The following is a 13,193-nucleotide window of genomic DNA, read 5'->3' as shown; positions in this document are numbered from 1 at the left end:
TTGCTCTAAGTCCAAGACTCTTTCTACTACATTATGCTGATTCTCCTAAGGCCCTATTTTAATTCAACAAAGATTTGGTGTATGTACAAGTCTGCATTGAGACCTTTAGGATATACAAGAAAGGAATAAGGCACATATCAAAAAAAAAAAAAAATGGTACTCCTATTGAGGAGACATGACATACACATATGATAATCATAAGAGAATATTTAAGGACCAAATTGTTGCTTGACAACCATTATAGGAAAATAACAGATATGTCAGTGCTTTTTGAAGAGGATATCAGAAATTTTATGGAGATTTTAGGGTTAGAAGAACAGACAGAAATTGTCTAGGCTGAGGGAAAAGGAAATGTAATTCCAGGAGAAGAAAAAAACATACACAGAGGTGGGTATTAGCATGGCATGAATGGGGAACAGCTGGAACACACTCAAATGGAGAAATCTTCTGCTGCTTTAAAGAGAACCTTTCTTTTGTTTATCATATTGGACTCAGCTTCTGCTAAGACTATTCTATTAAAGAAGACAAGGACCAGACCTTGAGGCTGAAGATGTATCATGAATACTTCTAGAACACCTTCTCTATATCCTGGAATCAGAATATATGTATATCTCTATATCCTGGAATCAGAATATATCTCTACCTCTATATCCTGGAATCAGAATATATCTCTATCTCTATATCCTGGAATTGGAATATACATATATACATATATACATATATACATATATATATATATATATATATATATATATATATATATATATATCCTGGAATCAGAATATATGTATATCTCTATATCCTGGAATCAGAGGATTTCTGAGTTGGAAGGAATCCCAGCAACTATATAGTCTACCCATATCTAAAAAGTCTGGGTTCTCTAACATACTCAACAAATCATCATCCAGCTTTTTTGCTCAGAGACTTCAGAGAAAAGACTCAGAGAAAAGAAACAGGCTAATTCCCCCAGACAGTTCATCCCACTCTTGAATTGCTCTAATCGTTAAGAAGTTTTTGCTGACAGCAAGTCCAAATTTGCCTTGATGTCCTACTCATTCTTCATTACACCAACCCACACTGATCCCTTCCTCTCCCTTTTCTGAATTCCTATAGCAACTAGGCTGTACCAGGTACCCAAAGTTGTTGGATTGCATTCTGTCTTGCTCTATTCTCTAAAGATTTCATATACATTAGCTTTGACTCTACAACTAGGAAATTAAGTTCCTGAAGGCAGAGATCAAGTAGTATCTTTTTTCAATTCAATTCAATTCAACAAATTTTTATTAAGCCCCTCCTATTATATCTACAAGGTATGATTATGTGAGACACCGGGGGATACAAAGATAGAAATGAAACTGCCTGCCTCAAGGAGTGAATGTTCTACTGTGGGTATGCAACATTTATATAATAAGTATTTATATACAAAGTAATCTTAAGAAGAAGAGAAAGCTAATAAACTTGATAGATCAGGAAACTCCTCAGGTAGGAAATGAAAGCAAGGTTGCACTTCGAAGGAATTTAGAAATTTTATGTGATAGGAATATGAATTGGACCACATTTCAAACAGGGAGAACCAAGTGTGCAAAAGCACAGAAATATGAGATGATATGCCCAGTATGGGATATAGCTATAAGGCCAATTTGAATGAAAGGGGCTAGATTTTAAAGGGCATTATATGCCAGGGAAAGGATTTTATAAATAGAGGCTAATTGGAACCACTGAAAATTTTTGAGTACTGGGCTAACAAAGACTTGGGTTTTAGGGGCATCCATATGATTGCTGTGGATTTGAGGGAGAAGGGCCTAGATGCATCTTCTTTTATATCCCCCTCAAGGTTCTTATTCCCTCAGGAAAGAGAGTTGGGATGATGTTTTATGATTTTTTAGAACCCTAGTCTCTAAATAATCCTGATTATAGCAACAACTAAATTTAGAGACAAACCTACTAAGGCTAGCTCTTTCACATCCTATATGACATTCCCACCATCTCTTTACCATATGGCCTATCCTCTGGTCATCATTTTCACCTCAAGAACCCTTCATCCCAACCTTGGACTCCTCCCCTGAACCTCCCTCCGACCCTGCCTTGGTGAGTTTTTAAAACTATCTTACCTGGAGCCTGTTGGCTATCTCCATGCTGTCTATGTGGTCATTTGGACTTTTCCTCTGCATCCTCCTCCTCCCTCCATTAATCATCTTATCTCACTTGTCACAAAAGTGTCTCACCACCTTCATGGCATGCCAGTGCAAACATCCCCCACCTCTCACTTCCTTTTCCAGATTCCCTTTATGTACTGTCTTCCTTCTTTACAATGTAAGCTGCTTGAGACAGGAACTGTCTTGCTCTCTTATATTTGTAAGCCCAGGGCTCAAGTCAGTATCTGGAACACAGTAATAATTTGACAAATGCTTTATCTAGCTAGCTATAGAACTTGTAGTATAGGTAACTCCCAATTATTCATGGGAAAGAGAAAATACAAGACTGTGGGTGGTATAAATCAAAGGAAAAGCTTCTCTTTAACCAAAAATCTAAATCTCTAACATTATCCCAGCAAGAAAACTTTCTTCAAAACCCATCAAAATATTTTCTGGTTGAAATGAGCTGAGAAGATCCCAATAAAGGAAAAGCAGATCTTTATATATTAAAGCTTTTAAAGAAACCAGTTTGGGGATTTTTAACCTATTAATAAAGGTGCTTACTGTCACTTTATCTCTTACTTAATCTCATGTCCTCTACTACCCTTTTTCTTGATATTTCCCAAAGAATAATCGTATATTCCAGCGACTCCTCCCCAACTTTGAAAATTCATTACCTCTCTTGATATCAGAGTCTCCTAATTTTTTTTTTACCTGTGCCACACATGTGAATTTGAAAGACCACTTGAAAGGGAAGAAAAAAAGATAGTTTTACTACTGACCTGAAGAAATCGTGAATAAGGGAACAAGGAAATCCAAAATATTGGTTGCCCTACTTAGCAAATATTCATTTACTCAACATTTATTAAGCTCCCATTGAATGCAGACTACCAAGTAGGTGATATACAAGTTCAGATAGAAAAAGGTCAAAACCTTTAAGAAGTTGATTTTATAGTAAGTACTTTGGAGGAGTTTTTTTGTGAGCCAGGGAAACCTAGCTTGAGGAACTGTCCCTTAACTAAGAGAGCCCTTAGGTCTGGCCTAAGCACTAAATTAGGGCAGTGCTGACTGCCTTCTCATCACCTATGGAGCACTCACTATATATAACATGGTCAGCATGTTTAAAAGCCCCCAAATACAGCAGCACCAGCCCCAGACTGATCGTTACATTTTTCAAAGGGTAGAAATGACATTTAACCTTGTATTGGCATCTATTTTTATATTAAGTGGACCACCCTATCAGATCATGAGCATTTTGAGGGCAAGGTCTTGTGTACAATCTCACCATTCTATCATGCCTTCTAGAGAACAGTCATGTGGATGTTTGTGGAACTGAACTGAATTGAAATGAGTTGGCCTGGCCATTTATAAGTAAAATTGGTCCTGAATTTGGAATGAGGGTGAAACAACATAATTGTCCCTTTTATAGATGCTTTCTTCAAGCCCAATTAATCAGTGACATAACAAGAGTGAAATTTATTTTTCTCCAAACTACTGGATTTTATTTAAATCCAGACTCAGACAATTACTAGCAAGGTGACCCGAGGCAAGTCAACTTAATTCTGTTTGCCTCAGTTTCCTCATCTGTAAAATAAGCTGAAGAAGGAACTGGCAAATTACTCCATTATCTTTGTGATCCCATTTGGGGTTTTTCTTGCCAAAGAATGAGACACAACTGAAACAATTAAACACTAACACATACCTACAAATACAATTACACATGCATGTGCACACACACATTTTTCCCTTTGAATTTATCAATTGGAAAAGCATCATATAGCTTCTTACCCTATGCCACGATCAAAGAGTACTGATTTCATAAAAGTGAAAAATCCATCTCTCCATTTACTGCTCTTCTCCTCTTTAATAGGTCATAAAAACATTTTAAGTAACAAGAGACATTTCCCAGTCACCTCAGTAATTTGTTATACAGTATCCCATATTTGGTTGTTTTATGTCTATACATCATATTTCTCTACCAAAACTAGGAGTTTCTTGAAGAGAAAAATAGAGAGACTGATACCTTCTTTACTCAAATTCTTCACAACTTAACATGGGATTGGGCACACCATTAATTTTTAAAGACTTTTTAAAGACCAGAATCAACATACCAAAAAATATTTCAAAGAAAATCATTCCTAATTGTTAACAAGTATTTATAATAGCTACTATTTTAAGATTTGAAGAGGAACTTACATTCTCTTAATAATCTTTTAAGGTAGTATGGCATTTAAAAAGTTCAAGAAACATAATGTCTGGATAATTTAAACATTTATGAATAATGTCAAGATTTTAAATAAAAGGTAGGCTGTGGCATTCTCAAATGCCAAAAACAATTGTGGTAGTGAGCTCCTAATTTATATGTCCTTGGAAGAAGGATGTTCCTGAGAGTTGCAATCAACTGTGATTGGTTATCAATTAATGAGAGGTAGATTTTTGAAAAGGGAGTTCATTCCAATGGGAGGTTGAGAGTAACATGTCACTTGAACAGAAAGAATATCCCTATACCCATACCAGCCCAAACCTTGGGCAATCTAAACCAAAAGTTTATATCCCTCACCCAAGCCTTATATAGTTGAGTGGAGTAAAAATGTTAATTCTATCTTCCATCACCCAAATCCATGAGATACTGGACAAGGAAATAGAACAGGGAAAAAAGCTGATCCCCCTCCCCCTCAATTAGCTAATAATGAGGGAGAAATAATTACTTTTCTCAGTAGATACTAATTATCTGCATTTTACAGATGAAGAAATTAAGGCTTGCCCAGGATCACATAGTTGGGAAATGTCTGAATCAGTATCTGAATTCAGATCTTCCTTACTGATTTAACAAAATGGCAACTTTATTCTTTTTTTCCTTTTTAATATCACAGAATAGTATTACCTTTTAAACTCTGCCAGCATGGAGATTTACACAGATATTGTCTTTTGGAAGAAATCCAAGGCATCATAATAATAATTGGGATAAATAAAAACTCTTCCACTTAGCATGTCAGCTCTTCACAGCCTGACTCCAGCCTACCTTTCTAGGTTTACTCCATATTCTTCTCTTTCATACACTCAGTGTTTCAACCAGCCTAGTCTATTGGCTGTAACCCAAACTCAGCATTCCATCTTCTGACTCCCACCTTTACAGATAATCTCCTATATCTCTAGAATGTTCCTCCTCACCTCTACCTCTTGAAATCCCTGGCTTCCTCAAAAGCTCATTTCATGTTGATGGGGTAAATAGAGCCTATCTATCAAAAGGCTTGGTAAAAAATCCAGAGTTGGGCCCCAGTGAGGAACACTGACAGGATTACCTGGTACCTAAGTGGGCCTTTGTGGAACTTCTGGCACTGACAAGATTATCTTGTCCAAAGTGGGCCTTAGTTGAATTCCTTGTATTAACAGGATTATCATGTAATAGAGCTATCTTGAACTGATATCCATTGTTACAGTACACAATCAGAAAACCAAGATATAGACCTCTGAGGTTATTTTGAGCATATCTAGTTTAGAGTCCTTTCCCCTTGTAGAGAACTTTGTCTGCCTTATGGAATCATAATAAAACTATTGCTCCCTTTGACTCAAAAATGAATTCTTTCTGGATGACTCCCCACCTTCATAATTTCTTAAACTCCATCAATGTTCCATCTTGCATAGGAAGTCCTTCCCGATTCCCTTTACTATTAATGCTCTTCCCTCTTATTATTTTGAACTTATTTATCCTAGTACAGTATCTCCCAGTAGAATGCAAATGAGGCTTATATTTATCTCTGAATTTTCAGCACCGAGCCCATTAGTTCATATAGAGTAGTTTATTCAATAAATGTTTGTCAGATGAAGAACGAAGGAAGGACAAATAACTGAATGAATGATCAGACATTCACCAAGAATTCATTACAAGCAGGATACAGACCAACAATAATAAGTTGAAGTTAGTCAGAGACAGGTTTCTTCCTTACATTCATGGAGGCAGTACAGCCCAACAGGAAGAATGGCCTTGAGGTTAAAAAAAAAAATTGTTGCTCAAGGCCTGGTTCCACCACTCTCTATCTGGCTATAAAACATAGGGCATTTAGTTTTTCTGACACTTAGGATACATCTTTAGAAGAAGGCTTATATTTGCATAACCTATCTCAACACTTGGTAGAATCTTCTAGCTTCTAGAAATAGGTTCATCGGGACTGAAGAGAAGGCACTAAGTAGAAACTATTTAAATTTCTTAAAGTGAAACAGGAACATAATTCTTAGAGCAGTTCAATAGTAAGTGAATAAGGAGAGTTGGGGGATGGGAGGAGTGTAGCTATTTATAGAAGTGTTCCTATGTAGAAAAATATCCAGCTATTTTACCAATCGGTAATATTGGTGAAACTGAGAAATACTTGTTCCAGTGGTTTCACTACTTTGTGTAATCTCTCAAGTCATGAGTAGCTTACCACATATGTCTTTTTTTTGGAGCTCCATGTCAAATATGGTAATGCAGAAATGGATATGTAATGACTTTTGATGTTTTTTTGAGTTTGGCCAGTTCCCACTTATCTACAAAGAAGCAGCTTTTAGCTTATGGACCAAAATGTGTGTGAATAAAACATGTATAGAATAGTGAGGAGTGTTGAAGCTGGAAAACATAGCTAAAATACTGCGTAGTCTGTCTCTCATCATATAGGTGGGGAAACTGAGGCTATGGCAGATGCCACTAGGAGGACAATCTTTGCCTTGGATGATGTTGTGAAAGCACCAACATCTCCTTTCCTGTCCTCAAGAAGCCAAATGCTTCACTCTGGCTGGCCCTCCATTGTCCACTATGGTCCCTTCTGAGAGCTGCCTTCCCTATACTGTACTCCCATGAGAAAATCATTCTATAATGTCATCAAAGGTGGCAGCCCATTTCATAGTGGCAAGAAACTGGAAACTTAGTGGATACCCATCATTTTGGAGAATTGCTGAATAAATTATGGTACATGAATGTTATGGAATATTAATGTTCTATAAGAAATGATCAGCAAGATGATTTCAGAGAGGCCTGGAGAGACTTATATGAACTGATGCTAAGTGGAAATGATCAGAACCAGGAGATCATTGTATACGGCAACATCAGTATTATAGGACAATCAATTCTGATGAACATGATTCTTCTCAATAATGAGACGATTTAGGCCAGTTCCAATAATCCTATGATGATGAGAGCCATCTATACCCAGAGAGAGAACTTTGGGAACTGAATATGGATCACAACACAGCATTTTCATTTCTTTTGTTTGCTTGAACTTTACTTTCTTTCTCATTTTTTTTCTTTTTGATCTGATTCTTCTTGTGTAGCAAGATAATTGTATAAATACATATGCTTATATTGGATTACATATATTTTTGCCATGTTTAATATATATTGGATTACTTGCCATCAAGGACAGGGGGTGGGAGGGAAGGGAGAAAAATTGAAACACAAGGTTTTGCAAGTGTCATTGGTGAAAAATTATCCTTGCATATGATTTGAAAATAAAAAACTTTAGTTAAAAAAAGAAAATAAAAGAAAAGGTCCCATGTCTTTTATTTATTTATTTTTGTTGAGGCAACTGGGATTAAATAACTTGCCCAGGATTACACAGATAGTAAATGCAAAGTGTCTGAGATCACATTTGAACTCGGGTCCTCCCACCTTCAGGGCTGGTGTTCTATCTATTGCACCATCTAATTGCCCTAAAAGTGCCATTTCTACAAAGTTACTGATCTATATTGATCTAAAAATCTATAAAATGAAAGGGCTGGAAGACATGGCTTCTGTTAGGGAGAAACCAATGAATAAGGAACCTCAAGAACACCAGTCCTCTCTCCAGCCACCCAGTAAAGGATGTTTGCATTTTAAAGAGAACTTAACAGCTGAATCTATATCTGCTGAGATTTTAGGTAAGGTTACCCAGCATAGTAAAGCCTTCCTGTAGGAAAAGATTTGAGGCTAGGTCATTATCCCTTTCATCTCATCTGATATACACAGGGCTAACACTGACTCTATTCAGCTTATAATTATTCACAAATTCCTTTCATGAAACTAAAATTTGTATAGTAAATATATAATTTGTAGCAAAGCTGGTGAAAGGGACAGTAATAGTATATTTGGGAATCATTTAGATATGGTTAGTATGTGAGAATTAAGTAACTGCTCAAAAAAAAAAGTTTAAAAATATGTGTAGATAGGACTGCTTGCCATCTAGGGGAGGGGGTGGAGGAGGGAGGGGAAAAATCGAAACAGAAGTGAGTGCAAGGGATAATGTAAAAAATTACCCTGGCATGGGTTCTGTCAATAAAAAGTTATTATTAAATAAAATACAATTATATATATATGTACATATATATAATTGTTGTATATAATGTTGTAAAAAATTACCCTGGCATGGGTTCTGTCAATAAAAAGTTATTATTAAATAAAATACAATTTTATATATATATATATATATATGTATATATGTAGGAGACAGCTAGGTGGCGCAGTGGATAGAACACCTTCCCTGAAGTCAGGAGTACTTGAGTTCAAATCTAATCTCAGACACAACACTTCCTAGCTTTGTGATCATGGGCAAGTCATTCAATCCAATTGCATCAGCAAAAAATAAATAAATAAATAATATATATCTATATATACAGAGGGAGAGAAAGACAATTTCCACAATGTGAACTGAAACACAGAGTTTCCATCTAAGGAAATGTAACTAAGTGAGACAGCATTAGACCATGAACAGATAAGTGTGGAAACTATATGGTGTAAATAAGAACATGATTTATTTATTAGAAACAAATTCTCTTAGAAATACTGAAATATCTATTGTCTAAGTTCAAATAGAATCATAGATTTAGGGTTAGAAAGGGCTTTAGAAGTCATCTTGTTCAACTCCGTACTTTACAGATTAGAAAACTGAGGCACAGAAAAGTTAATTGATAATTTAAGGTCACATGGGTAGAAAGAGACAACAAGATTAAGCCCAGTTTATCCTACTGCAAACCTGTTACTCCTTTTAACCCATCCCACAGTCTCACATCCCCACATCAGGCCATGATTTCTGGATAAGGTATCTGTGGGTTTCTGAGATGGAATTTCACAGAGAAAATTTGAGATAGCTATTGTGTCTGAAGCTACATCTGAACTCAGGTTTTCCTTACAAGTCCATTGCACCACTTAGCTATCCCATACAAGATGATGTCAAATATGTAGTTTTCTGGGTGGTTCAATGTCCTGAATTCCAACCCTGAGCAAATCCCCTTAGCACCTCACTTAAACAAATTCAGCTCCACCGACTGATATTCTGTCATGCTAACTCCAGCCTGTGTCTCATAAATGTGAGTCACCAATGTAAAAGATACAGATGAATTAACCCAAAGTTCACACTCTTAGTTTTTGGAAAGCACCTAATAGGCCATCACTTCATTGATGGGTCAATAATGTCCTCTTCATGAAAGAAGGTCAATATATATGTGTTACCACATGGTTACTTTATCAATTGCAAGAAAATCTTCAGCTGTGATTCATTTGAAAGGAACCAAAGAACCCTTCCAAATAAATCATGGATATTTGCAACAAAAAAAGTCCTCTGGACTGTTAATGCAGGTGGAAGGAAAGAAGAATGGCCAAGGAGTTGAAAACATAATTATCCAGGTTCCATTCTGTTAGGACTGGTGATCCCTGGGACTAATTTTAATTCAATTTATTAAATACCTAGGTCCCCAATCAATCAAAAAGCATTAATTAAGCATCCACTATGTGCCAAATATTTGAAGACAAAAAAAGAAACATTCTCTGCTCTTGAGTTTTTATTCTATAGGGAGAAACAATGTAGACACACACAAAATACAGTGTGATCTAAAAGTCTTAATACTATTTTTAAATATTAAAGCCTAAAACTGATGAAGACTTTTTTTTTTTTTTGGATTCAAGATAAAAATTGGAGGGAAGGAGAAATGGCACCAGCAGCTATTCTGTTATAGATCTTTGGTGGATAGGAACATAAAGTCATATCCTTTGCCATCAAGAATCTCATTAACTAGGGATCTGGTTAACAAATAGCCAAAACCAGGGCAGGTTAACCTGGAATTTTCCGAAAGGTGCAAAAATTTTGAACGTGCTGATAAACTAATAAGTATCTGAGACCAGATCTGAATCCAGATCCCCCTGACTGTGCCACCCAGCTTTCCTGGAAGTAGAATTTTTGAAAGGTCTTGAAGGATGAGTACACTTTGACAAAGTAAAGGGAAAAGATAAAGAATTTAGACTAGGAGTCCAAGTATATTTATATGGAGAAGATAAATCTGAATTTGTCCTTCCTTATACTAAAGGCAAAGAATTTCCTAAACCCCCAAAGCCCATTATTCCTAGATTTGTCCTGATTTCTCTCACACATAGAATTTACAAAACCTCTCTTGATTTCTTTCTCTCTCCATTTCTGACCTCACTGAGTATGGTATAAGCTTGGGACCTGCTAGCTTTTTTAGGATTTTCACACACTGCTTATTTCTAACTTTTTGCACTGTTTTTTTTTTTTTTTCTCCCTGAGGTGAAATCTGTGGAGTGAGAAAAAAAAAAAAAAAAAGCATGGGAAAATGTGCAGCTTAGTGGGTGACCGAGTACATTTCCTGCTGCCTGAAGAGTCAGCCAGCCTTTGTGGTTGGTCCTTCTGAGACACTCTTGGGCATCCCTTTTGAACCACCACACATGAGAATGCTGTGAACTGTTAAGATGTTGTCACTGGTAAAATGAAAGAGGAAGTCCCTCATTCCTGTCATGGGACCAATGGGGTGGGAAATTATTGGGGTTAGTGTAATAGTGGATGAGATTTAATGACTAAAATGAACTCTTAAGGTGGAAACACAGTATGGGACAGTGGGAAAAAACCATGGGAATTCTAATCAGAAGACCTGAGTTTAAATCCAATCTGTACCACTTAACATCAGTTTCCTCATTGGTAAAATAGGTTCCTGCCAGCTCTAAGAGAACTCCACTCTATGGATTATAATATCACCAAATCGCTCAATGAAATACCTTCCAGTTAGAGGTAAAAGGTGGGCTCAGAATACAAAATGGAAGTTAGATGATGCTACTACTCAGACAATGTTAAGGAAGATTTCTTTTCTAGATTTCGCTCAGGAAAATAGAAAAATTAAAATTCCCCTATCTCCATTCATATTCCTCTATCCCCACCTCTAATAGAATCATACCTTCTTTCCCTTCAACAAGAAGTCTTCCCCAATCCCCCTTAATTCTAGTGCCTTCCTATTACTTCCTATTTGTTCTGTAGATAGCTTTGTCATACATTGTTATTTGCATTAGACTGTGAACTCCTTGAAAACAGAGATAGTTTTGCCTTTATGTCCCCAGAGCTATTAGCATAGTGCTAACATAATAGGCAATTATAGGCACATAATAGGTCATTGATAAATGTTTACTAGTTGATTGATTGATACCAGTTACTTTGCTCAAAGTCTTCTAAGCCTAATACAGTCAGTCTACTTTGACACCTCCTAAATTTAGATTTTCAAGAAGAAAGAAGGTAGCATCAGGGACAACTCACAGTCTTATCTTCCTTTTCCCTTTAGGAGAGAATGAAATAAATTCCAATTAGGGTTATTGTCCTCTACAATGATCCATGGTGGTTGGGCCAGAATCCATTCTTGACTCTTGGCTCTGGACATAACTCTTCTGAACTATTTCCTCCATTCAAATTTGTGGCTAATAAGTAAAGTCTTAAAGATTTGCCTTTTCTCTCTCCATTCCTCAGGCAAAGAAACTCCACCTTTTGAGGTCTTTTCACTTTCTGTGAGGACTTGGCAAATACCTAGTTAAAAGGGGTATGCTGATCACTTAATCTTTCCCTTTCTTTTCTCTAATAAAGACCTTTTCTGGATGTCTATTTATCTTTTTAAAATTGCAGCAGAATTAATGAAGCTAAATCCCCTAATAAAATGGTTAACTGATTACAGGATGTAAAGTTATTACTAATCTAACTCCCTAAGACCACCTTAGCCACAGCTGTCTCTGGCAAAGTCCCTCTTATTAAGAGTATATAGAGCCAACTAAACCTTCTGATGAAAAAACTAATCCTGTGACTTCCTCTGCAATAGACTGTACTCTCCCTGAAGGCAAGAATTACTCTGGTTTTGATTTTGTATCTATATCTTCAGAGTGTTCAGCACATAAATCATTTAACAAATTTTTTTTGCATAGATTAGTGAATGGCTTGAGGTCTTTGCAAAGGTTCTCCTTGACTGAAAATTCATCACTTCTAATAGAGCAAAAAGCAATTCTTTGATGTAATTTAGTACATTAGATCCTTTCAAGAAAGTAATAGAAAGTAAGGAGAAGAGGGAAATCATTGGACCAATGAGTCAAAAGACCTGGGATTTAATTCCAGGTCTGCCACCAAGTAACCATATAATCCTGGACAAGTCACTTAAATTCTTTAGGATACAGCTTCCCCATCTTGAAAATAAACATAATGGAACAGATGAAATTACTTTCAACAAATAATTATTGAATATTTATTTATATTATATATATATATGGTAATAAGTTTGAGGACTTGAAATCAGAAAGACCCCAGATTCAAATCATACCTGATACTTTTTACAGGATTTATGACAATGGATGAACATCACAAATTCCCAGGGCTGATTTCCCATAAAACAAGGGTAATAATACTTGTAACATGTAAGGCTCAAATGCCAAATGTTGTTATTATTTATTACTGTAAGGGATTGGACCAGGTACAGCAGAGGTAAGGGAAATATAAAGATGACCAAGATGTAGTCCTTTAAAGAATAACGAATCACCAAAAAAATTAAAAGTAAATGTAACAAAACTTAAAAGATCAAGCATGACTCAAATAAGGAACTATGAAAACATATCCCCAACTCAGCCCTTCCTGGAGATGGGAAAACCACAGTTTTTATACATTGTTAGTTTTTGGATTTTTAAAAATATTATTTGTTTTATAAGATGGCTGTCTGGATCAATGGGGAAGTGGGAAGGGATAGTGGGGATAACTATGATGATGGGGAAAAAAAACAGAAGAAAAACAAACTTATTTTTTT

The 13,193-nt window shown here is 36.1% G+C and overlaps 1 protein-coding gene across 2 annotated transcripts in view; it reads right to left on the bottom strand.

Annotated features, from left to right (window-relative positions):
* PRKCE (protein kinase C epsilon) overlaps window positions 1–13,193 on the bottom strand; it is a 664,873-nt gene that overhangs the window by 436,153 nt on the left and 215,527 nt on the right. The window lies entirely within an intron of this gene.

Source organism: Antechinus flavipes, chromosome 2, assembly GCF_016432865.1.
Source record: "Antechinus flavipes isolate AdamAnt ecotype Samford, QLD, Australia chromosome 2, AdamAnt_v2, whole genome shotgun sequence".
NCBI classification, from domain to species: Eukaryota; Metazoa; Chordata; class Mammalia; order Dasyuromorphia; family Dasyuridae; genus Antechinus; species Antechinus flavipes.
Note: the sequence above shows the minus strand (reverse complement) of the source record. Positions and strands in the feature narration are given on the sequence as shown.